Consider the following 27,865-nt stretch of genomic DNA (forward strand, 5'->3'; position numbering starts at 1 on the left):
CCAAACATCATCAAAGGGACCAAAGCAGGAGGGCAGTCAGGGCAGCAGTCATCAGCAGCCGTCAGAAAGGAGAAACCGCGCTGCAAAAGACCTTCGGACCACTTCGACATACAGGGGTCGCTAGACGTGGTTCGCGATTCCTCCAGAATTTTCCTGCGGGGCTCCTCACGATCCTCGGGCAAGAACTGCTACCTCTAGCCGGCCCACGTTCGGGCGCCAATTGAAGAACCAAGACTTTAGGGGCCTGGTGGCGCAGGGTTCGCCTTAATCTCCTGAGTTCACCTGCTTTGTCGAACAGAGACACGGGACACTCCGTTAGGCGTAGAAGATAGGGTTTATTAGCTGCAGAAAAGTACAGTTGTCCCAGAAGTACACTCGGTATGTTCTTAGGAGACTGCCACTTTACTTCGTGGCGCACAATCTTTTATAACATACATATTCACAAAGAACACTCCCAATGCATACAGGGTCAACCAATGAGAAGAATGTGAAAACAACATATTAAGTAACTCAAATAAGCCCCTCTCCCAACTGTGTTTGTCACCCTTCCCCACAAATTAATCAGTGGTAGTGTTTATAAGTCAACTTGCAGGTGGCAGGACACATTTGTATGGCCTAGAGGACAGTTGTGAAATGAGAGAATACGAGTAAAGAATAGCGAAGGCCAGAGGATAAGATAAAGTCAGGAAAGAATGGTGCGAACCAACAGATAGTTGAAACAGGGATCAGTCAGACCAGACGAGGATTAGTGAAGTCGGCCGGACCCTGACACCAGCTATAAACAGAGGCAGGAGGTTATTTGACACGTTGCAGTAGGATGAGGGAAAACAACACATCGTTCACCGTGCCGCCTGAGTGAGGGCAACACAAAATGGCAGAAAGACACAAAATGGTGGCTAAATACGAATGAGATCGGAAACTGAATTACCTCAGTACACTGCATTAACATCATTGCTCAAGACTTTTTGAAAAAGAAGACTGAGTCAGCAACTTACTGACCACCTGCAGAAGAATCTGCACACATTTCTGCCATTCTTATAAAGTCCGAAAGCAGCTGAGGATTATTCAGCCTGATAATAGAATGCCAGTTGAAGCACCCATCCAGGAGGTGCCAACACATTGGAACTCAACTTATTACATGCTTGAACGTCTGTTTGAGCAGTACAGACCAATCAATGAATATGTCATGCAAAGAGGGGATGCTACTGTGAATGGCATGATCATTGAAATGGACCAAAGGGGCCTAGTTAAATGCCTAACAGAGATACTACTTCCTTTCGAGGTTGTCATACGTGAAATCAGCAAGGGAGACTTTACTATGAGCCAAGCAGTCTCATTGTTGCACATGCGACAGGAACAGCTGAAGGAGGTGTCTACAATGTACCCAGGTGTGGATGAAAAAAAGAAGCATATGAGTAGGTGGAGAACTTAACCCTTTGCTTTTCTGAAAATACAAGGGTGCAAAAAGGCATTGCGTCATCCAACCATTACATTTGTGCCCCAATTCTGGATCCACTGTACAAACCATTACTGCACACTCTAATTCCTTTTTCAGACAGGGATGTTGCCAACTACAAAACTTGGATAGCTGTGTAAGCCAGTCACTTAGAAAAAGAATGGCTGGGAATGAGAGGCCCACTACTCCAGGGCGCAACAAGTACTGCAGGGCAGCCGGCTTCAAGTTCAACTTCATAGGCCAGTGCAGTTGGCTCACAGCAGCCAAAACCACCAACAACACCAAAAACAACATCAACAACAACAACACGATCAGAAGCATCAGCCCCAAAATCGGTACAGGAATGGTTTCTGTAGCAATGGCTTAAGTCCAGTGCTGAGGCAAAAGAAAAATAGGCAGAGCAAAGCAGAGCACCTTTGAGCATTGAGTGGATGGTCCAGGCCTATCTGGATTACACAACAGAGGTCTACTTTGATCAAAACTCATTGCTTTATTGGTATGGGACAAGGCACCAATGGCCAGTGCTCAGCAGGCTGGCGATAAATTATTTGGCTTGCCTGTTCGCAAGTGTCTCTTGTCAGCGTGTTTTCAGTGCTGCTGGTGCCATTCTGACTGTGAGGAGGACCAGACTCTCACCCCAAAATGTGGAGAGGTTAAGCATGATCAAAATGAATCAGCACTTTATACCACCAGATTACACCATACCTGAAGTAGCACAGCAGGAAGACGAAGATGGCAACTCAGGTCATGAAAGTAGTGTGTTAGATGACCCACTTCTGGGTGAACCACCAGAGTTTGTGGCTGAGCTCTACTTCCCTGACAACTAAGCTTTCGAGTTACTTTCTTTCTTGCTTTGACACCCTAAAAAAGCCCCCCAAAAAGAAATAGCTAAGGAATATTATTTACTTTTATTATTTGTGTGTGTCACTGTCTTTCTGGTTCGAATAACAATAAATCCATCACCACTGTCTTACTCTTTAATTGCTAGATTGGAGTTGCAACTGTGTGTAGTCACTGAAGAAGTAAGTCCACTCCTCCGAGTCCTGCTCCTGACTCGCCCTAAATCCATTTCCTACAAGCCAGACATTGGATGGGGAACAGTACAACAAATGGGAAATGTGTGCCTGCCTCGTTGAGTCCCTCCAAAGAACCTGACTATATCTATCCATCTTTCCAAACCTAGAGGGACTGCCACAGAAGAACAGGTAAATGATGGCATGCATTTCACGCTGACTCTTAGTGATTGGTGTTTGTGTTGTTGTGCATGATGTCTACTAGTATTTAATATACACACAAAAAAGTGACTCAAGCCTATGTTTCCCTTCTTGTTGTTCATTAACAAAACTGAACTACTGCAGGCCGATTCATTGCATTTTTGATTCTGGACTCACTCGGGACACTACAGAGTTGGACACCATGATGACCATACCATACTCACAGTCAGTCAGTGGGATCAGAGATGATTGATGGAATAACTCAGGGCATTTCATGAGGTGGCCTAAAAGTTAAAAAACAACAACAACACCAGACCTACATTGGTAAAAAGTAGAATTAGGAAATGGAATCAATAGTTAACAAAATAAGGTGCAGGAAAAATTAGGGAAATATAATTATTAATATTAACAACAGGAGAACTTACTGGGGCCAGTAGCAGAGCCCTCTTTAGAGCAGCGATCCTGGTCCTGGGAGGCACCTCCAGCTCCCACCTCAGACCCCGTCCTCTTCTTCTTGCCCCTGGATGCTGATCATGTAAGACATAATGAAGAGATAAAAATTGATTGGTGTGAAACAAAATAATGCATATTTTTAAAAACGTTCTAAAAAGATTTTTTGACAGGAAATGAGAATTGCAATAAAATTGACCTATCTAATCTGATAGAAACAATTTAATTAACATGTTTCCTTGTTTTGTCCATCTGTGGACAGTATTGATTAGACTACTTCCATATCTGCCTTCGGCATATGTTGGAGTACACCGAGGCAGTGCGAAGGAAAAGTGTCATTAATAGTGCAATAGTTCATTAGGATTTCCAGTCCTACCACAGTCAGTGTGCTCAGGTCATTTCCACCACAGCACACAATCATTAGTTCAGGGTGTTGGGAATCCACAATGCTTTCACCCAAAGGCAGCAAATGATTTCACTTCAACCTTCTCTGGCTAATCCAAGTGACGTCCTCATTAGCCAAAACTAAGCCCCTATCAATGCCACTCTTTCTAGCAGATAGTCTAGCCCAAAACACATAGTTGTGGCCCAAATTCCACACTCTAACCATTTTGAAGTGAAGCAGCAGTAGCAGACAGGAGAAATCTGGAGCTGAAGGAAATGGAAGGCAGTTAAAATGGATGTCATGTGTGGATTAAAAAAAAGCAAAATTTGATTGGTTGTTGTAAATATACAATTTAATAAAGTTAGATAGTGTCTTTAGAGGACAAGTAAGTAGATCTCTTATTGGCCCTGGTAAAAAAGGTAAATGTGTAATGCAACCATGGATATGCTTTTAATTCTAATAGCCAATCACACCTGCTGCGGTTAATTTTGTAACTAGTATGGTCCTTCTAGAGTGTGCTGCTGGCTTGTGACCTACTATTTCTAGTGTGTTGCTAGACAGTTGTAGGTACATTAATTGTTAAGCAAAGCAGGAAGCCAATTAACGCGTCGTGGTGCCAAGCGCCAGCTAAACACATGCTATTGTCAAACACTGGATGCTGGCGCGTCTTTATGAGGGCATCCACCAGTTAACAACTCCCTCACACACCGCAAAGGCAACAGCCTTAACGGAGACTGAGCACACTATTCCCCAGAATTTTCATGCTGGCAGCAACATAATTCAGAGGTAATAAAAATGTGCGCGCACAGACTGACAACAATCGTAAAAGCACGAGCGAGTGCCCCGCAATAGGCAATGTTGCCTTGCCTTATAAGAAAAGGCTCTTATAATATTCCCCAGAATGTTCATACTGGCAGCAACATAATACAGAGGTAATAAAAATGTGCGCACACAGACTGCGCTAAGAGTGTATTGGGGAAGGGTGTTAAAGAGAGATTTGTCTCTGTTTAGAAATTAGAGGTGTTTAGACTGATTGCTGAATAATAGGGTGTTAATTTCCTCTGATGCCTGTTGGCTGACGTGGCAGGGACGGCTGCCTGGGGTCCCTTACGGCCTGCATCCGGCCCCGACGGGCCCAACCACTGGACCTGTGCCTGCTCGAGGTATCCATAGACACGCGGGCAGTGAGGTGTAGGCTGCCCAGAAACTGATTGATCCTCCGGCAGCCTCCTGGCGGCCTTGTGTTTCCATGGACAGCTCCCTGATTGATCCTCCGGCAGCCTCCTGGCGGCCTTGTGTTGCCATGGACAGCTCCTGGCACACTGTTTTCCTGTGAAGCCTGGTGCCCACACTGGAGGGACACTCCGTGGAGGTACGTGCCTTCCTGCCACCCGTGACCTTGCTCTGCGGGGCCCACATACAGCTATCCTATTACCCTCCACTGCCACCCACACCGGCACGGTGCAGAGAGAGGCCTCGACCATAAGTAGACTGCCCGTCCAGTCATCCGGGCCCACAAGCATATAACTTCCCCTTCTAGCGCTCCAGTGAGGCCTCCTGATGCAATTGACCGCAGGCCCACCTCCTACTCCCACCTAATCGGCAGTACGCAGCAAGGAGTGAGCTACATCTTAGGACCTGATAGGCTGGCCCACGCACTCAGAGACTTTAACCCAAATGTGCACATAGGGTAGAGCAGAAATGGCTGCTACCTACACACAGCTGCTGGAGGGCGCTGGGCATACCTATTTGGCTGCAACAACAGACAAGCGAGTGCCTTCGCCACCGCTGAGGACCAGGGACTGGGCATACCATAGACAACATTTGAGGGCCATATCCCCCTGGGGCAGGTGCTCCTGGATGGCGTGGACAGCGCCACTTGCATGAACAGTTAGCTCCTGTGGAAGCTGTCTACGGAGCCTGCAGGTGAGGACCCCGGCGACCACGCCACTGCGGCCCTTCGCCTCCCGATAGCAGCCACTAAACAGGACAGTCTGTGTCAACCAGCATGTTGTGGTAGAGAGAGCCAGGTGCCATAGTGACGACTTGAGACGAAAATTGCATGGATATCCATTGTGGAAGGGTATATCTGTTGTGTGCTACATGCCAGTGAGCACTCCGGAGCGCAGCAGACCACAATCTGTGTCCAGGTGCAGCAGTGCGGCGGAGCTGCAAACACGGCGCGCTGGACTAACCAGTGTCACCAGGCACACGGCGGTGGAGAGGGACATCGTGTCCGGACGCTGATTGTATTGGCCCACTGAAAACTATCCTCCCGGTGGAGTCTCTGGCAACCAAGTGACTGGCCACAACAACTTGTGCCACACTGTGGGCAACAACTCCTCTTCGTCCTCTCCAGAGAATCCGCATCATCTGCCATTGCCTTGTGAGTCCCAAACAAGACGTCGTCGATGGCACGTACTGCTGGCGGACCCCAACGCTGTCCCTGCTAACGTACAATCGGGCAACAGAGATGTCCTCACTTCACACCGTGAGTGTGGGACACGGTGTACACGGGTCTGTCTCCTATTATGGGTAAATGCTGTCTGCCCAGAAGCTAGCCATGGAACGTCTCCGCACAAATGCGCAGCAAAATGCCGCAAGGGCCAACACCCAAGACCCGACACACACGGGTGACAACACCAATGTTGACACTTCAAGCGCAATGCTTGCAACTAAATTGGACTCGGTACTGGCTGCATTGGAGAGAATCGGGACCATGCTAGACCAGACCAGAACGTCCCTCGAATCCCGGATCGACAAGGTCACCTCCGACTTTACTCTACTGTGCGCTGACCACCATACACTGGTGAAGAAAGTCCAATCACATGACCACTCACTGTCAGAGCTCAAACCTGTCACTGAAAGCCATGCCGTGGCCCCGCAAGATATTCTAGACCACATGCACACACTGGAAGATAGAGTTGAGGATGCTGAAACATGCTCTCGCCTCAAAAATTATCCGTGTGGTGGGCCTTCCGGAGGGAGAAGAAGGCCGGACCCCGGAACTGTATGTGGAAAGTTGGCTTAAGGATCTCCTGTCCCCAGGGACACTGTCTCCGCACTTTGTGGTAGAGAGGGCACACCGCATACCGGCCCACAAGTCTTCCCCGGGAGCTCGCCCGTGGCCATTCCTCTTCAAACTCTTAAACTACAGGGACCGAGATGCAGTCTTGCACGAAACTCGCAAGATCTCATACCTTCGGGTCGGCGGGAACCCAGTCATGCTATTCCGAGACTAAACGGCACAGGTACAGAGACGGAGAAGCACCTACGCAATGGTGAAGAGGCAACTGCGAGGTCTGGACCTCCTGTATTCTCTGCTATTTCCTGCTAGACTCAGGGTGGTGGCTAACGGAGTGGCCCGTATCTTTGATTCGCCAGCAGAGGCTTGGGACTGGCTGGAGGACTCAGGTCATTTAGTCGGTCCGCACCCCTCAGAAGCAGCGACACCCAGGCCCAACGCCAGGCACCCCGCCGTCGTGGACACCGGAAGAGGGTGGGAGGTGCATCCACAGTGACTGTGACACCGAGCTTAGAACAGAGCCGCCTGGAGCGCCAAGATGCCTTATTTATTTATTTATTTATTTTATGCACTTATACTGCGCAACGGCTACCCAAAAAGGGTTTCCCGGCGCATCTTGGCTGTTATAGATGGAAAGACAGATCTTATTGATTGAATAGCCAGGTTTTTAGCAACTTTCGGAAACTGGAGTAAATAGGCTCGTTTCTCAGTGGAATAGGGAGAGAGTTCCAGTGTGATGGGCCTAAATAGGCAAAGGATTTACCTCCTATGCGAGTGCGCTTAAATTTACTCTGAGTAGCTGATCTAAGGTTCCTCGATGGGATATATGTATTTACCAGTGCGCAAAGGTATTTTGGGGCTGTGTTAGCTTTTATTTTATACATGTAGGTGAGAGCTTTAAATTTCACACGATTTTCAATATTGAGCCAGTGGAGTTTGCGTCGGAATACAGAAACTGATTCTCTTTTTGGTACCTTGCATAGTAACCTGACTGCCGCATTTTGGGCCATTTGTAGACGATGGAGGTTAGCTTTATTTGATCCCAAATAAAGGATGTTACCATAATCTAAACGGGATGTTATTAAAGCATTCACCACCGTTTTCTTGGTAGACTCAGGGAGCGTCCAGCAGATTTTCCTCAGCCATCGTAAGATAGAGAAGCAGGTGGCCGTCACTCTAACTGATTGGGCTTGCATGCTCAAAGTATCATCCAGGAGTATACCTAGGTTACGTACTTGCGAAACTTGATTTGGAAGGTTACCCATCTTCTCTGGCCAATGTTGAGGGCCCCATAGATGTTTCTGTTTTCCTAGAATGACAACCTCTGTTTTTTCCCCGTTTAGTTTTAGGAAATTTTCCTTCATCCAGGTTGCGATGTCATTCAATCCAGTTTTAAGCGTAGAGATGTCATTAGTGTTTTGAGCCGTTAATGAGAAGATGATTTGTGAATCGCCAGCATAGGAATAGATCGTGAGTCCCGACTCTTCAACTAACTCAGCCAAAGGCTTGACATAAATGTTGAAGAGAAGTGGACTCAGGATGGATCCCTGTGGTACACCATGACTGAAAGAATGAATTTTAGAACATGTATTTTGAGAAACAACTTGAAATGTTCTGTTAGAAAGGAAGTCCTGGATCCATTTCAGAGCATCCCCATTTATTCCTATATTACTCAGAGTGTTTAAAAGCACCTTGTGTGAGATGGTGTCAAAAGCAAGGCTCAAATCCAATAGGATGAGCGCTACTGTTTCTTCTTTATCCAATTTATGGCGGATTGTCTCTGTCACGCCCAAGAATGTAGTTTCTGTTGAAAAACCTGCCCTAAAGCCAGACTGAGATTGGTGAAGAAGTTGGTGAGAGTTCACATATTGTGTCAGTTGAAGGTGGATGTGTTTTTCTAGAATCTTGGATAGAATTGGAAGTAAGGAAATAGGACGATAATTTTTAGTGTCCGTTGCATCAGCATGTGGTTTTTTCAGCAAAGGGTGGATCATGGCATACTTCCAAAGGGAAGGAACTTTGGCCTCTTTAATTGACAAGTTAAGTACCTGTGTTATAGTGGATATCACAGATAGATTTAGCTGCTTGAGAAAGTTGGCTGGAATAGGGTCTCTTGGTGATCCGGATTTGATTGAATTTAATAGGTCTTGGACAGTATCTGTAGTTAATAGGGGCCAGTCTTTTAGTTCATGCTCAATATTTCCCTGATTAGAAGTCTACATACCATCTGATGCAGTAACCTTTGGCCTAGGGGCCTCTGTATCCTGTAAGATGATATCTTGGTATATATCTTCCACTTTATTTATGAAAAAGTTACCTAGTTCTTCACATTTGGAGAGTGACAGAGAAGGTGGTTTGGCTATTGTATCTGAGCCAGCCAGTGTTTTCACTGTGTTAAAGAGTATTTTTGCACAGTTTGAGGCCTTAGTGATGGTTTGATTCACGAAAGTGGCACGTGCTAGCTTACATTCCTTGTGGTATTCACTTAAAGCAGCTTTGTAAGTTACTTTATCTATGGGATTATAGTTTTTTCTCCATTTTCTTTCAAGAACTTTACAGCTAGATTTGGACATCTTCAAAGAATCAGAATACCATGGTGCTGGGGGATGATGAGTGATTTTATTTTGTTTGGAAATAGGTAGACATAGGTCCACTGCTTTGGTGAACCAGCTTTGGACATCATTTGCTAGTGGATCTATTTGTTGCTTCATCGATGGTATGTGTGACTCTAGACAACTGTTCATATTTGCTACGTCTAAACTCTTCCAGTTTCTTTGCGGTTTCTCTATGCGAATTTTGTCATTACCTCTTTTTGTATTGTAGAAGGATATAAGGGAGAATTTTATCAAATAGTGATCAGACCAGATTGTGGGTAATGCTGGGGAACAGGTAATTGTATCTAAGTTAGTAAAAACAGGATCCAAGAAATGTCCTGCTCTGTGAGTAGGCCCTTCATTTACCAATTTAAGATTTTGAGAGGCCATGTCCGCAATAATTCTTATGCTATTTCTACAGGCAGGATCTTCTAAATGGAGATTTACATCTCCCAGTACGGTGAAATTGGCCTTATTTGTTATTTGGAAAGAAATTTCTTCCATTAATACAGGTATCCAGTTTGTCGTCGAATCAGGTGGTCTGTATATAAGTATCCCAGAGAAGGTAAAGTAGGAGGACAGAGTAAGTTTGAAAAGGGCGGCTTCACATGTTGTAATGGAAAGTTCATCAAGAGTGCAGCTATAGGCTTTTTAAAAAATTACTGCAATTCCCCCCCCCCCCCCTATCTTATTTGTACGATCTACTTTTATTATAGCGTAGTTCGAGGGTAGGGCTATTGCTATGTTAGGTCCCGAACTTTCCTGGAGCCACGTTTCTGTAAGAAATATTGCGTCCGGTTTGTCGTTTAAAAGGAGATCAAACATGTTGGCACTATGTTTGGGGAGTGATCGGCAATTTATACTTTTTTTTATTTTTTTTTTATTTTTATTTTTTATAATTTTTTTTTTTTTGATTTCAAAAACCTTTATTAACAAGTTGCCACAATCATACATATTCACGCCTACAACCACTCGGGCCGGCTACCGTACATCATTCCCCCCGCCATCAGCCCTGAAACACACAGCCATGTCTCGGACACCCCGGAGGTTCGGTGGCGAGGGATTTCAACACATCCACTTATCAAGTCAGCTCTGTGCGTATCAATCTCAGTTTCATAAGGACGCGCTTCGTTTACAGTCGCCTTGCCAGACTGTTTAGCACAGGCAGAGTCAGTCTGAAGGGTAAATGCCTAACAGTCTCATGCTAATCAGAGAGTCATAGCTCCCATATCAATGTCCGATACCCAGCAGTGACCCCATTACTGCCCAGGCTCACATGATCTTCCACGGTCTCACCCAGCAGTGGCTCCCGTTGCAGCCTCCTCAGGAGCAGTCCGCAGTAAGGGGCGGACCTCCAATAAACCCCTCTACAGCCGCTACAACCCAGTCCATACCTCTCACACCCGTAAGCCTTGTGCTGCAGACCATACTACTGTATCTCTGTAGAGTCACTTCCTCTCTCCCACTCCTAGAGAGCTTCCTTACTGGGCAGTTCAGCCAACCATCTCCGCATCAGTGCACTGCTATCGTAGCTGCCACAACTCCCATTACAATCACAGCTTCAACATGTCAGCAGTCATCCTCCAACCAAGCACCGCCCTCCAGCGGTTCCCAAAACCCTCCATTCCAGCCCTCATGCATCAGCTGCAAGGTCTGCCCCGCCCGCTTCCAGAGCTCCGTCCCCTTCTGAGGTGGCCGCGGCCGCTAAGTACGCCCTGAATTGGTCCCATACGTCCTTGGCTCTACTACTCACTGGCTGCGTTTCCGCATATAGTATATTCTGTTCCTGACAGTATAATAGATCAGCCACCCACTTCTTAAATTTCGGTGCACGGCCCCTCCCCCACCAACATGCCACCCTCCTTTTCGCCATCAAAATTGCGATATCTCCAAGTTTCCGGTGTCTCTTGGGTATGCCCATAGTGTAGCCCAGCAGCATCATCAGCGGATCACATGCAATCGTGTCACCTATCATAACCGACAGCGCCTGATGAACCTGCTTCCAGTACTCAGCCACTGCCGGACATAGCCATGCTAAGTGTAAGAACCCAGCCCCTTCCGAGTGACAACGTTCACACCTGTCATTGTCCACCAGACGACACCGCAACTTCCGCACAGGCGTGCAATACATTCATTGCAGGAATTTATAGTGAATAATTCGCAATCTGCAGCTAGCCGATATCTGTGCGGTTAACCCGCAACAATATGCCCACTGCGCTTCCGTTATTTCTTTCCCTAGATCCTCACTCCACTGTCTGAGCGCTCTGCTTTCACCACTACCACTGTGTTCCCGAATACTCCGGTATAAATACGAAACTAGATGTCTGCCATCCTCAGACGTAAGTAAAACTTGTAGGGGCATTACCACTGCAGGCTCCTCCGGGAAATGCGGTATGACCGCCCTCAGTCCCTGCCTCAACCTAAGATAATAAAAGACATCTAACGGTGTGTGCTGAACCCCTTGAAACCATTGGTCTTTCGTTTTGAACCGACCATCCAGGAATAGGTCTCCCCAGCAGCGGACCCCTAGCACAGCGCACATCCCTTGGAACCCCTTTTCCTGCAGCAAGGATAGACCCGGGTGATAAGCCAGCGGCAATGTTGGTGCATATAATAACGGAAGTGCGACTCTGCGGAGTATCCGCTGCCACGCGTCCACCGTGCATGCCACCGTTGCGGCCGGAGTATCGAGCACACTTACTGGGCCCTGGATAATGCATCTCAGTGGCAGCGGTCTAACTATCCAGTCTTCCACAGCCAGCTGTGGCAAATATGGCGTATGCGCAAACCAGTGGTATGCAAACTGGGCCTGAGCACTAAGGAAGTAGGCTAAAAAATCAGGGACATCAAATCCCCCCTCCCCATAGGGCTGAGTAATAATTGACCATGCCAATCGTGGCTGCTTCCCAGCCCAGAACAATCTAATTAACTCCGTACGAAGCATACGGAAAAAAAAGGGGCACCCGGATAATATGGGACATTTTGGAACAAATATAAAAACCGGGGCAACACCACCATTTTAATAAGTGAGGCCCTCCCAGCCATGGTGAAGGGCAGAGAAATCCATCGCGTCACATGCTCAGTGAGCCCAGCGATAGCACAGTACCGTAATTTAAGCGCACTGTCTCCTCCTTACACTTCGATATCTGGATCCCTAAGTAACGCAAGTCCGAGTCACACCATTCAAGTGGATAATCCAATGAAAAGCGGCCCACCGCAGGAGTCAAGGGAAAAAACTGCGACTTCTTCCAATTAATTTGCACACCAGACATCCGACCAAATACCAAAAACTCTCGGAGCAGTGGATTGAGATTCGTCACTGGATCTACCACATATAGTGTCAAGTCATCCGCATACAATGAAACGTCTATCTGACGCTGAATACACTTAAAAGCGCTTTGCTTATGCAGTTGCCGGATACGGCACGCCAATGGCGCGATCGCAATAGCAAATAATAACGGGGATAACGGACAGCCTTGTCTGGTACCTCTTGTCAAGGAAATCGGGCCCGACATTTCACCATTAATTAAAACTCTCGCCTTCGGGTCAGTATACAGCAACCGTATCCAGGCAACAAATATTTTTGGGAACCCCATCCTGTATAAAATAGCAAATAGATAATTCCACTCTACCGAGTCGAATGCCTTGGTAGCATCTAGAAATACAGCCGCCACTGGCAACTCCGGTGCTATTGTATTTATCAGTGAGAAAAGGGTACGCAAATTGTGGGCCGTAGATCTCCCAGGGATAAATCCGGACTGGTCCGGGAGGGCTATTTTAGTCATTAACAACGATAATCTATTGGCTAGCACCTTCGCTAGGACTTTAGCGTCGCAGTTAATCCAAGATAGCGGCCTATACGCATCGCAGTCAGTGGGGTCCTTGCCCGGCTTCAACAATGAGGTGATCAGCACCTCCCTCATGGACCCCGGCAACACTCCCACTTCCAAAGAATCCTCATAGACCTCCTTTAGGACTGGGGCCATGATATCAATATAGCATTTATAAAATTCCGCCGGCAATCCATCCAGGCCCGTTGCTTTACCGTTGCTTAGAGACATAATCGCGTCCCGGATTTCATCCAATTCAAACGGCGCTCCAAGAAACTCCCTATGGTCATCGCTCAGCCAGCACAGCGACACATCATCCAAAAAATCCCCAAATATCACCTCTCCAGTGCTGCGTGCCGTATAAAGCTCTTCATAGTGTGCAGTGAAATGTTTCAAAATACCTTTGGAATCCCGATGTGTAACCCCTTCCGACGTGCATACTTCCAATATGTGTGTTGTGTAACGCGGTTGCCGAGTAATTTCCGCCAGTGCCCGCCCTGGTCTCTCCCCCTCACAATACCTGCAAGCCTGCCAATATTTGCCTCGGAAGCGAGCCTCCCTATCCGCTTCTCTTTCATACTGCGTGAGCTTTTCTCTGAATTCTGTATGGAGGGGGCCCATCGGCTCCCGGTTCATCCTGGTCTCCAGCCCTTTAAGTTCCTCTTCTAATTTTGCAAGCGTACTTCGTATGTCCTTCAGGACCCCAAAACTCTTCGCCATATAGTAGCCCCTGACCGTCACCTTAAATGCCTCCCAGATGGTTTCCACGCTGGCTACCGAACCTTTATTGCGTGGGAAAAACTCTGCGATCTCCTCCCCCAGCTCTGTTTGAAATACGGGGTCCAGGAGGGCCATGGGCTGCATGCGCCAGCGCATGGCAGCATCCCCGCATCCCGGCATTGCCACCTGAACCAGAACCGGGCAATGATCCGAATACGTTCGCGGCAGATGCGTAACCTTACCTAGATCCACCGCAATGCCCCGGGACAAAAAACAGTAATCCAATCTAGCCCATGTGTTAGCATGCGTTGTTAAGTGCGTACCCTCACGCAGTCTGGCATGTACTAGCCTCCAACTATCTATCAATCTCCCTTCCTCCACTATGCCCGCTAAAGCATCTCGCGCTCGTTTGTTGTAGTGATGACCACCATCTGATCTGTCCATTCCCGGGGCCAGCGCCACATTAAAATCGCCACCCCATACAATATGCATGGAGCCAATGTTAAGTATCTGTCCCCATAGCTGTGTGAAAAAAGTCGGCGAGTCCACATTAGGACCATAACAGTTGACTATCGTGATCGTGTAAGTACCCAGCCTGCCCCACAACAACACAAATCTGCCGTCTGTATCCACCCGCTCACCCAGCTTCACAAAATGCACCGTCTTCTTAATCAAAATCGCCACCCCTCTAGCATATCCTGAATAGGACGAAAAGCTACGTACCGCTGCCCATTTGCCAGCCAGAGTATAATGTGATCTGGGACTAAGGTGTGTTTCTTGCAATAATGCGATTTGTACCTGGTGCTGCTCCAGATAGGCCATCACCTTTCTGCATTTTCTAGCATCATTTAATCCTCGGACATTCCATGACAATATCGCGATCCTCTTCCTTCGTGCCGTCTCAGTCATCTCTCAGCCAATACACACGCTCCTGCCAGCGATATGGTACTCTGCATCACCACCCTCCCAGATATCCGTGCAATCAACAGTGCCGGCCACAACATCCGCAGTATTAAATCTTCATGATTGAGCAACTCAGCCTTCCAGTAACCTTCCATCCATATTTTCTTCCCTGAACAAAACTCCCCTCTCGAACCCCCGCCCCCCACCCTCAACCCCAAACTCCCAACACCCCACTCCAAATTGTCTCCCCACCACCCTCCCCCCTCCCACTGAAGCAAACCCCAACCTGCCAGCCATGTCCCCTCCCCGTCCCTCCCACAATTGCCCCCCGAACAAGGGCTAAACCGCTCTCCACACCACCCCATAGACTCTCGGGTATTTCCCTTCGGGGAACATGCCTAGGTGGCACCACTAATTCCCCCTCATCCACTCCAGCCTCACACCAAGCCGGTGGTCTGACTCGAGAACCCAGAGGGGGGTGTCCGGCGACATAGTCTTTGGCAACCCTGGAGTGCTCATCTAAACTCAGTGTCATCTGAAACCTTTGCAAAAGAAACATTAAGTGCATCTTCGGAACCCTTTCCAACTCTTCAAAATTCTCAATAATCCCGCACACGGATTCCGTCTGGAGAAATATGTAAGTTGTCCAGTCCAGTGCAAGGCCTATAGTAGTCCATACCCCCATCATATCGCTCCCTCAGAGTACTTACTTGCCCCCATGGGGCCATTTCATAATTAATGACTACCCCATTCACTGTTCACCATCCAGCCGCTCCTCGGGCAGCAGTGCCTGCTCAGCATCCACCTCCGCAGCAGGCTTGTGAGTGCGCTTGTAGTTCTTGAGGAATTCCTCCACCTGCTGGGGAGTCGTGAAAAATCTCTGCCTGCCCTGGTACGTGACCCGCAATCGGGCCGGATATAGCAGCGCATAGTCCAGTTGCAATTGTCGCAGCTTGGCCTTCACTGCTAAGAATTTCTGGCGCTCCTCCTGGACCACCTGCGTGAAATCCGGGAACAGCGTAAAGGAGTTACCTTCATATGAGAGAGATCGCGTGCCTCGTGCCGCCCTCAGGGCCGTGTCCCGGTCACGATAGTTCAAGAGCCGGGCAATGATGGGTCTGAGGGGCGCCCCCGGTTTTGGTCTAGGGCCCAGAGCACGGTGTGCTCTTTCCACTATAAAGTGGGGAGAAAACACATCCGATCCAATCGCCGTCCGCAACATCTTTTCCACATACTCCTCCATTTTGCCCACATTGGTCGTCTCCGGAATACCTATTATGCGAACATTGTTGCGCCTACTTCTCGCCTCCAAATCCTCGTTCTTAGATGCTATAATGCGCAACAAGTTGTCCATCCTGGAGAGCTGTGAGGTGTGCTGCGAGACCGTGCCCTCTGTATCCGATATCCGTTGTTCCGCTCCCTTCAGGCGTTCCTCGTGCGCATCCAATTTATGCACCACTGCATCCATTCGCGAAGACATCCTATCTACTTTGTCCGCAATCGTCGCAAATCCTTGGCGCATCTCGCGCAGAACCTCTTGCAGGTTCGCCGTCGCCACCGAGGAGTCCCCTGCGGTTCCACTCGGTCCTTCCAGCCCTGGCGACCCCTCCACAGGTTTAGTCCCCTTCTTGTTAGCTTCAAACGGTAGCTTAGCCTGTCTTGCATCCGTCTTGCCCATCTTGATCAGCTTTCAGGGCGCTGTTGCGCACCGCTGGCCCGAATGCTCTACAGTCACCGATGTAGCAGAGTCTAGCACGCCGCACTCAGTAGGCGATTAGGAGGGGGAGAAGAGGGTATGCCACCTTCACGATGCGTCCTCAACTTCAGGCCCCAGTACCCCCGCACCGCCAGCCGCCACGCCGCCAGGGCCGGCGCAGTCGTCGTTCGCCACCCGCTACTCCAAATGAAGCGCTCTCACTGCGCTGGCACCAGTGCCTCCAAGCCTCACCAACAGTGCCCCGCAGCTCCACCGCCCAGTACAATCAGGCCAATTATCAGGACACAGGGAAAGGCTGTATGGCCGTCCCCCAATGTCCCTCAGCACTCCTCAAGCGGCAAGCGGTGCATGGGGCCAGCGACGGAATCCAGGATCGAGGCAGTATGTCTTCTGCCGGCACAGCTCCTCACTTCACTCCAGCAGCGCCCCGGGCGTCAGCATGGGCCTCAGCCACCTCCCCGAGCTCCGTCTAGGTCCCGCAGGTCTTCAATCACCGGCGCTCACGTTGCCGAGGCAGTCCGGGGCAGTGCGTCCATCCGCTCCGGGACTACCACGCTCCATGCCCAGTCCGATCTCAACAGGGGGTGGAGGGGGACTCCGGCACCACACCCCCGCTCCCCCAACCAGAGCACACACTTCCTCCTCGCAGCAGGCCGGGCCCGACAGCACCCGGTCAGCCGTGGCCCTCTCCGCTGCAGCGGCCGGCAGCCCTGCCACACCGAGGCCCCCGACGGGGGGGGAAGAGTGTTGTCCCTCGCACTGGTCACTACACCTCTGCTCTGGTGGTCCGACGCCATCCGCTGCGCTCGTGCCGGTCCTTGGGGTCTGTCTCACGCACTTTGTCTTCCGGAGGCCCACGGCCGGTATCGCAGCCTCGGCCTCGCGTAGAATCCACCCCCAGTGAGCCGCTTCACGTCTTCCAGCCGCTCAAGCTGTCCGAACTCCCGGGCCCTGTATCTCCGCCACCGCTGCGCCTACACCGCTGAAATTTGGCCAGCTAGCACCGGACCCCAATATCGGCCACTACCAGCAATTTCAGCACCCAGATTTGCCAATTAAGGATAGTAGGACGGATAAAGCTCACCGGACTGTGGGTGCCTCACACAAAGGCGACCATTCGCTAGTGCGCCACCTAGCTTTCCCATCGGCAATTTATACTTATCATGTTATATGTTATGAGGTGATCTTTACATTTTGTCTTATGACAAGGATTCTTAGTACCCTTGGAATTCAATGAGAAACCGCAAGAATTGCAGAGAAACGTCTCCAAGATATCATGGGCTCTGGTACACTTTACTATAGTGGGCTTTCCGATAGCTTTTAAAGTATCAGCGTTATATATAAGGGTCCCTATGTTACTTAGTTGTTTATTATGTGGGGGTAAACTAGATGGTATTTCTCCTAGTTTTCCAACAGGGGTTTTGGCCCTAGACCCGGGCCAGGCGCGGACGGGCGCAGACGGGCTTGCCTTTGGCGCACCTTTGTTGCGCCGCCGGCACGCCCGCTGCGCGCGTCCGCTGCGCGGGTACGTAGAGGAGTCCATTTTATCCTAATAGCGCCCCAACAACTAGCCCGCTGCCCGCTCCGATTCCCTCCCAAGATGGCGGCGGAAATCGATCGGCAGATTCCGGTGGTGTATTCGGCGTCCCTTGTCCAGAGCCTAGTCGTCTAGATCAGGTAAGCTAATGCAATGCAGCAAATTAAGGCATAAAACACAATTTAGGTGCTGTTCTTACGAAAATATAACGAGTGACAGTACGAGTTTCAATTTAAAAACTCTGTTCACATTAATAGAAATAAAACGTTCTGATGGCAAGGATTATACAAAGCACAATAAAAGCTCCTGGCTTTCCGCCTCAGGAGTTGCTAAACATAGGCTAACAGCTAGGGATTGGCAAGCACGAGTAGGGCGTCTTTTATCCTAATAGCGCCCCAACAACTAGCCCGCTATCCGCTCCGATTCCCTCCCAAGATGGCGGCGGAAATCGATCGGCAGATTCCGGTGGTGTATTCGGCGTCCCCTGTCCAGAGCCTAGTCGTCTAAATCAGGTAAGCTAATGCAATGCAGCAAATTAAGGCATAAAACACAATTTAGGTGCTGTTCGTACAAAAATATAACGAGTGACAGTACGAGTTTCAATTTCAAAACTCTGTTCACATTAATAGAAATAAAACGTTCTGATGGCAAGGATTATACAAAGCACAATAAAAGCTCCCGGCTTTCCGCCTCAGGAGTTGCTAAACATAGGCTAACAGCTAGGGATTGGCAAGCACGAGTAGGGCGTCTTTTATCCTAATAGCGCCCCAACAACTAGCCCGCTGCCCGCTCCGATTCCCTCCCAAGATGGCGGCGTAAATCGATCGGCAGATTCCGGTGGTGTATTCGGCATCCCCTGTCCAGAGCCTAGTCGTCTAGATCAGGTAAGCTAATGCAATGCAGCAAATTAAGGCATAAAACACAATTTAGGTGCTGTTCTTACGAAAATATAACGAGTGACAGTACGAGTTTCAATTTCAAAACTCTGTTCACATTAATAGAAACAAAACGTTCTGATGGCAAGGATTATACAAAGCACAATAAAAGCTCCCGGCTTTCCGCCTCAGCAGTTGCTAAACATAGGCTAACAGCTAGGGATGCCTTGGACGTCGTAGCGTCGCTGGGAACACGGACATATCAGGAGAACTGAGATGTAAGAAGTTCTGGATCTGCCACTGCCAGCGGCTCATCCACTCCTAGACCGGAGGACCTTGACAGAGGGCCGCTACCGGACGTCATGCCGCAGACTGCAGATGGCATCATATGAACACATTATTGTCGACAAGACCAGTGGGGGCTGTCGTACATGCAAGTAGTGCCTCTCCTATGTAGATTATCTGTTTTGCTGACCACCTCTTGCAATTATGAAATCACTGTTACTGTCTCATTTCACCACACACGCACCTGCTGTGGTTTGACCACAACCAACGTCATGCACACATAGCACACGTGCACACCAGCGCATAGGTTGGGGACACGGACGACAACTCTGCGTCAAAGAGGGAAAGGTGACACACCTAGCGAGGCACACACTGCCCACCCCATACCAATCCCTCCATTGGAAGAGTTACTGTCACTGTTGTGCAAAGTAATAGTTTGGGTGAGCCACACCATGGCGCTCGCCCTCGGCATTAAAATGGTTCAAGTTCATGTTTAAAGTTTTAGTTCCTCAGGATCAACCCGAGACCCCCACGCATATTACATCTCTATAGCTGCAGGGTCCACCCCGCACCACTTGGTCCAACTCAGTAACCAGACATGACACAGGTTCAAGTAGCCACATGGAATATGCATGGCATGCACACGCCAACACGTCGCTATTCCATATTCTCGTACTTACAACGCCATAAAGTGGGACTAGCCCTACTTCAGGAAACGCACATGTCCAAGATAGAATTGGAACGTTTGCACAAATGGTGGAGGGGCCAGATCTTCAGCACCACATATTCGGCGCATGCAAGAGGCACAGTAATATGGGTCAGAGTGGGAACCCCGTTTGTTTGCGATGAAGACATAAATGACACAGGCGGCAGGTATACTTTTGTGAAAGGGTACTTGAATGGCCAGGAGATATTATTAGGCTCCCTCTATGCCCAAACTCAGACCAGGCCTTTTTCCTTGCACGCGTATCTGAGGGGGTTGCTTGCTGGAGTGGGACCCCCTGGCTCCTGGGGGGAGATTTTTAACTCTGTGCTAAATGTGGACCTAGACAGATCATTCCAGCCCCTCATCAGGACCCTCTCTGCGTCCAACACACAGGCCCTTTCTGGCTGGCTGGCTAGCACACTAGGCCCTACATGATGTGTGGTGAATTCTTAACCCCACTGCTCGCATATACTCTCATTATTCGAGCAGTACACGGGCTATATATGCGCCTAGATAGGCTGGTGGCCTCACAGGCTTTACTCCCACTTGTCCGGTGTGCTGACTACCTAGGGCAGACCAACTCTGATCATAATCCTCTATTGCTACACCTCAGATGGGAGGCATATCGACCTCCAGTCCCCGCATGGCTTCTCCAACCTAGTGCCCTTGAAGACCAGGCGTTCTGGTTGTCACTAGGGAAAGCGATCCTAGTGTATTTTGAGCTAAATGAAGGCACGGCCAGCGATGCGCTCATTGAATGGGAAGCATTTAAAGTGTCCACCTGGGGCCACTGTATGGGGCCTCATGGAACGTTCGCAAACAGCTCTCCAATTCCCTAACACAGATTGAGGCTCAACTGCTGCATTTTGAGTGTGAGGGGGAGGGGGCAGGCAGAGATTTGCTGCGCCTGACAGCATTGCGCTCCGAACTCATGTAATACATGGAGGGACTTCGCGGGCACAATTATTCCACGCACACAGCCTGTACACATTTTGTGGCAGATAGAGCTGGCAGATTGCTACCTTGGCTTATCCGGCAAGAACATGCTCGCGCTCCGATTGGAGCACTACGTGCGCATATGGGACAATTGTTAGTTGCACAGCACGACATACATGCGGCTCTGACGCAACTCTACACACGTCTATACCAGTCCCACTGTAGCTGCGATGAGCAAGATCTGGGGAGGTTTTTAGATAGTCTGCAGCTGCCCAAAGATACTAGGGAGTGCAGGGAGAATCTCAATGAGCAGATCTCGCTGGGGGAATTTGGCGAAGCCTTACAATCCCTAGCATCCGGGAAGACGCCAGGGCCGGACGGGCTACCAGCATATCGCTTCTCATTGGTGCAGCGTCTTGGTACTGTCCTCACCACTGCATTGGACTCTCGGCAGCTCTCGCCCTCCATGCTCGAGGCTCACTGGATATCATTGCTATAGCCAGGTAACGATCCGGTGGAGATGGGCTCCTACAGACCCCTAGCCCTGCTTAACACTGACTATAAAATACTAGCGAAAGTGTTGGTGGCTCGATTGGCGCAGGCAGTTCCAGGATTGATCCATACAGACCAGAATGGTTTCGCACCCGCCCGCAATACATTCACCATGGGTGGCAAACTAGTACAGTGGAAGCCTGACACGTTCCGCTATCTAGGAATTCATATCTACCACCAATTGAACGATCTTTTTGATGGGAAGCTAGGGAGGGCAGTGGCATCCAATAAGTCACAAATGCGATTCTGGAACACGCTGCCACTGGCTGTGGCAAGAAGAATAGCACTCACTAAAATGGTGATACTCCTACAGCTCCTGTACTATTTTACCAATTTGCCACTCTACTTGCTGGTCTCCTTCTTCACCGCCTTCGAGAAACAGATCAGAGACTTCATTTGGGGTAATGCCAGACATAGGATGGCACTTAGCAGACTCTATCTGCCGACAGACCAAGGAGGACTGGCGGCTCCCTGTTTTGAGCATTACTACCTAGCCTCTCAACTACAATGGATTGCGCGGTGGTTGTCAGACCAACATCGTACAGACACTCCAACTACGCTGCCGCCCTACCTCCAGGAGCGCATTGTCAAACTTGTCCATACTGGAACGTGCCTGCGTCTGCCAGAACCTCTGCTACTTGCTGTGGCCTACAAATGCTTCCGTAGGAGTCTATATATAACACGCAGTGTGATCCCCTATGCGCCAGCGATACCACAGGAGGGAACTCCCATTAGGCAAGCGGTACTAACAACACTTACACTCAGGGAGTGGCAGGAAAAGGGCATTCTCACTTTTGGAGATCTGTACCATGAGGGGGCACTTACACCATACACAAGGCTTGTAGACGAAGATGGATTACCGCCTTGGCAGTTTCTCACTCACCGGGCACTGGTGGCCTCACTCACGGCAAAATGGGGGGACATCACTACAGAGCCGCAGACGCATCTCACTATGCAGTATTTAAACGTCATGGGGCAGGGTAGACATCTGACCCACTGGTTTGCAGCTTCGCTCAGGACTCACGCAGCGATCAGCCTTGATACACTTCGCCGTAAATGAGAACAAGATCTGGGTCGCATGTTTGCCAATAAGGAATGGGTCCAAGTACTTGAGACCCCGACACGTGTCCCCAGGAACATGCGCTTTCGGCAGATAAAGTTGTATATCATATATAGGGCATATCTCACACCTGCAAAAGTTAACCAATATTTTAATCATGGAGATGCCATGTGCTCGAGATGTGAGGAACTGGGGGCCGCCTTAGTTCATATGTTCTAGAGATGCCATGAGGTGGGCACATACTGGAGGGAGGTAGCCGCCTCACTACGTGCTTGCACTGGTCAAGAGTTGCCGTTGGAATGGCCTGCATTTCTATTACATAAGTTTCACAGGACGCCCAATACAAAAGTCACATCCAGATTTCTAGATCTGGGATTGATAGTGGCCAAGAGGCTGATTAGTAAAAAGTGGAAAGCATCTGACCCCCACATATACACGCTTGGCGTAATTCCATGATCGCATGGCCAAAGCGGAAAGTTTCACTATTAAACGAGAAGAAACCCTGGGGCTACGTAAGATCCCTATCACCACATACTGGGATGCCATCTACACTGAACTACAATATATTACAGACACACCGCCTGTTGATCCATCCGACGTCCAAGCCGTAGACCAGTAGTGCATGTAGCGATTGAAGCAGCGTATACACCACATAACTCTCTTAATAACAAGCATATACTGGTTGACACAATACACGTATACACATCTTGGAAATGGGGAGGCATCTGGTAGCTGTGAATTGTATGGATCACATGCAACACCATCTATGAAACTGTGGGGGGGTTGCAGGTTATAAGTTTTGTTGCACACGTTTTATGCATTTCCCTTCCTTCTCCCCTCTTCTTTTCTAAAGTTACTATATGCAAAGTTTCCCTCTCCCCCCCTTTTTTATTTACCTGTGAATCTTTTATCGACACCTAACTGTACACGAGTGCCAGTACAACCACTGGCTCTGCAAGGCTACACGTGCACGCCCAAGCGGAGGTAACCATGTGCTAATATTCACACTTCAATGGACACTTAAGACTGTGAGTTACGGATGGGCTATCAATCATGTCCTTTTGTCCCCTCTTCCCCTTTCCCTTCTCCTCCCCTTATCTATGTATTGGAAATGTACTGTAAATGCATTTATAGGTTTAGTCCTCCCAGGTTGTTTATATTGCTCTGTGAAATGTATTGAGATAGAATAAGCACCTGCATGCGGAGTGACCTGTAACAACTAAAATGCCCAACAGTGCATATATATATAATTGTCATGTCGTACTTATATGAAAACTCAATAAAAACAGATTCACCCCAACAAAAATGAGGGCTTGCTAATAAAGTGTACAGTACCTTTTAAGTCACAAAACTAGCAAGCTAATCAGTTTTTGGACTCCCGTTTTTGTTTTATGAATTTGTTGCGACGATCGCAAAAAAGTTGCAAATATTGACAAATACCGTGCCATATTGAGCTTCTTTATAAAAGTGCCTGAAAGGCTTAACACATACTAAACATTTAGAAGTGGAGCTACAAAACTAAAAAATTAAAGATATGTTTTAATTTGCTACCTTCCGCACTATCAGAGAGTGCAAAGTTGAAAAGCTTGCCATTAATGGTTGCTTTTTATGAGAGTGGTGTGGCAATATTATGCTTAGTTTGCACATTTCCTGAGAGTATTGAATGTAACCAATAAGAGAAAAATAACTATTTTGCCAATGAATTACATTTTCAGGCATCTGAATTACATTGTATTTTGATTCGAGAATTGAAGGACGGTGTACCAGAATGAAGTCAAAATAGATCCGGATGTATTCCAAAATATATATTCTTTATTTAGGACTCTTAAGTTTAAAATTTGGACATCAGCCAACGCGTTTCGTTCCAAAGGGAACTTTGTCAGGGCAAAAATCATATGGTAATTTCAACGTCCCACTGAATTCCAATTTCATCAATTCAAGTAGAAGAATAAAGACCTGGTCCTTCGTGTTCCACAACCAAAATCTCATGAAAATATAAGATAATCCAAGTGTTAAGTAATTGTCAAGGGTCCTCGTCAATGTCGACGTTCGCACAATTCGTCCCGTAATCTGACTAACAGTGACATTGTATTTTGACAATTTTGTTTTTTAAAAGGTATATGTATATATAAGATAGATAAAAGTGAGTATGAAATATATATAAACGTTGTCAAACTTGATCAGATCATTTATTGGTGGCAGTATGGGTATTTCTATACTTACTAATAGGTGAGTAAGACGCTTTGCTACTATGAGAGTATGTAACTGTTTGTGTGAGGTGCAGACTAGGTGTGTGAGAAATTGGTTCACAATGTGCTGCCTTGAAACTGTATATTGTACAGCTTCTGTTTTACAGCATGCTGTAAATGCTATTAAACAACTGTTTGGTAAGGGTTGAACTTATACTTAACAATACATTCGAAGATGTGCAAATTTTTCCATATCTAAACATGATGTGCTGCTCACAGAGATTGTTTGTCTCAGCACTCATAACACAACTGACATACATGTTTCCAAAGCATAGAGTCTGTTTCTCACCCATTCACAGAGTGGCATTCACTCACATATTCAAAACTACGTATGTATTCAGCAGTATGAAAGGCAGTTGCAGACACACCTACATACCCCTGTAATCTTTAACACAGGCAAATTAGGTATTTGTTCAGCCGCTTACATACACATTTAGAGAACGGTAGTAGTACTAAAACAGACAGTCAGATACCAGCACATTAATTTAAACATCTCACGACACTGCTATAGGTGTACTCTTATAGGTACTCAGATATGTAGGCAAGTACTGACGTAATCTACTCATCCATACAGACAAATGCTCCTTTAAATATTGGCGAGGACTACTAGTGCAGACTCACTGCCATCTCAATTTGGCATGTAAAAGCCCTTTGCTAACTGTTAAACCCATGTTTTAGTACACATAACTCACCTCTAAGATAAGCTATTGGTATGCCATAAAGCACGGCGCGTTGTACTTAAATGAAGAGAGATGTCCTTTTTAGTTTTTGTAAATTACTTTTGCACTTGCATACCACTATGCTACAGTACTACATAGAATTATACCAATCATAAAGCAACAGACAGACCTGTTTTCAAAGCATACAGACACTCTTTCACCCACTCACAGAGTGACAGAGGGACTATACATTCAGTCACTTACTCAGAAACTACTTATATATGAAGTAGTATGCAAGGCAGGTGCAGACAACCCTACATACCCCTCTAATCCCAAACAAAGGCACTGAGGTATTCGTTCAGCCATGTACATATTCACTGAGAGAGAAGTAGTGGTACTAAAACAGACAGTCAGATATTGGCACTGTTACTTAAATATCTTATGGTTCTGCTATAACTAGACTCCTACACTCACTCAGATATATAGGCAAGTACTGACACAACCTACTCATCTATCAAAACAAATAGTCCTTTAAACATGGGTGACTCCTATTAGTGCAGACCCTGTCTCTGCACTCTCACTTGCAGCTTAACTTGGCATATACGACTCCTTATCAAGTCTTAATCCAATGTTTAGTATACATAAGTCACTTTGCCTAAAAGCTGTAGGTATGCCATAAAGTATGTAGCTTTGTGCTTAAAAGATGGAAGATGCAATTTGGAGTTTCTGTAAGTTACTTGTACATTTGCAGACTCCTATACCTAGTAATGCATAGAGCTTACCATCTATAATGGAGCTGACATACTTGTTCTGAAAAGGATAGAGTTTCTCACTCACTTGGCTAGACTGCAACAGAGGGATGTATACATTCACTCACATATTCATAAACTACTTGAATATGCATCAGTATAAAAGGCTGTTACAGACACACTTACCTGCCCCTCAATTCTCTAATAGAGGCACTGATGTATTTATTCAGCCACTTACATACACATTCAGAGATCCATAGTGGGACTAAAACAGACAGTCACATTCTGGCACATTTACTAAAACATATCATGGCAGTGCAGTAGGTGGAATCCTATACTCACTGTGATATGTAGATAGATTTTAACACAACCTAGTCATCCATTGAGGCAAATAGTCCTTTAAAATGGTTCATGCCTATTATTGCAGAGCCTGTCTCAACACTCTCACTGCCAGCTCAACTTGGCATGTAAAAGCCCTTCATCAAGTGTTAAACTCATGTGTTTATGGACTAATTGGTCCAAATAAACTTTTTGTTTGAACTGAACTGAAGTGTTAAACTCATGTTTTAAAATATGTAAGTTACGTCTGAGGTCAGTTGTAGGTATGCCATAAAGCACCTTGCTTTTGCTTAACAGGTGAAAGATGTAGTTTTGAGTTTCAGTAAGTTACTTGTGCGCTTGAACACCCCTAAGCTTAGTACTACATAGAGTATATCACCTATAATGCAACTCTCATACATTTCCAAAGCATAGAGAAGTTCTCTCTTGTAGTCAGGCAGTGACAGAAAGACACTTTTCATTCACTCACATGCTCATAAAGTATCTATGTGTGCAGCAGTATCAAAGGAAGTTGCAGACACACTTACATACTCTTCTAATGTCTAACAGGCACTGAGGTATTCATTCAGCCACTCACATACACATTTTGAGAGCCATAGACTTACTAAAACAAAGTCATGTACTGGTACACTTACTTAAACATCTAATAGCACTTCTATAGCTGGACTCAGTCAGTCAGTCAAATCAGTTTATTCGATTCTTATATGATAAGATCATAAAACTACAAATATACACATATTAAAAAATCGAAAAGACATCCATCATAGTACAAAAGGGTAAAGAAAACTTTTAAAAACATTCATCGTTGTGCAAAATATTGAAGGCAAAAACCAAAGGAAATGATGGACGGAGTGTTGAACATTGCAAGCACTCACCCCCAGTCAACTGATCTGGGTTTAATCCATCACCGTTCTTTAACCCACTCTGCCACCCCAGTTCAGACATAGCCATATGCAAATCAGTCTGACCCTGTGCCTCATGGGAACAGTCCAGCCCGAACTGATTAAACCCAGATCAGTTGACTGGGGGTGAGTGCTTGCAATGTTCAACACTCCGTCCATCATTTCCTTTGGTTTTTGCTTTGTTCGCCATAAGTTGGCAGGGTATGCTCAGACGTGAGTCCCTTGCTCACTTTGCCAATGGATTCAAGCAAGCCTGGCTGAAGACGGCTGAAATGCCAGAAACCGGTCCTAGGAAGCTTGTTTCCGGGCCAGGGAAGACATGGCTTGGCAGTTCGGGCTGGACTGTTCCCATGAGGCACAGGGTCAGACTGATTTGCATATGGCCATGTCTGAACTAGGGTGGCAGAGTGGGCTAAAGAACGGTGATGGATTAAACCCAGATCAGTTGACTGGGGGTGAGTGCTTGCAATGTTCAACACTCCGTCCATCATTTCCATTGGTTTTTGCTTTGTTCGCCATAAGTTGGCAGGGTATGCTCAGACGTGAGTCCCTTGCTCACTTTGCCACTGGATTCAAGCAAGCCTGGCTGAAGACGGCTGAAATGCCAGAAACCGGTCCTAGGAAGCTTGTTTCCGGTCCAGGGAAGACATGGCTTGGCAGTTCGGGCTGGACTGTTCCCATGAGGCACAGGGTCAGACTGATTTGCATATGGCCATGATTGA

This window comes from Triturus cristatus, chromosome 1_1 (genome assembly GCF_964204655.1).
Source record: "Triturus cristatus chromosome 1_1, aTriCri1.1, whole genome shotgun sequence".
Taxonomy (NCBI): domain Eukaryota; kingdom Metazoa; phylum Chordata; class Amphibia; order Caudata; family Salamandridae; genus Triturus; species Triturus cristatus.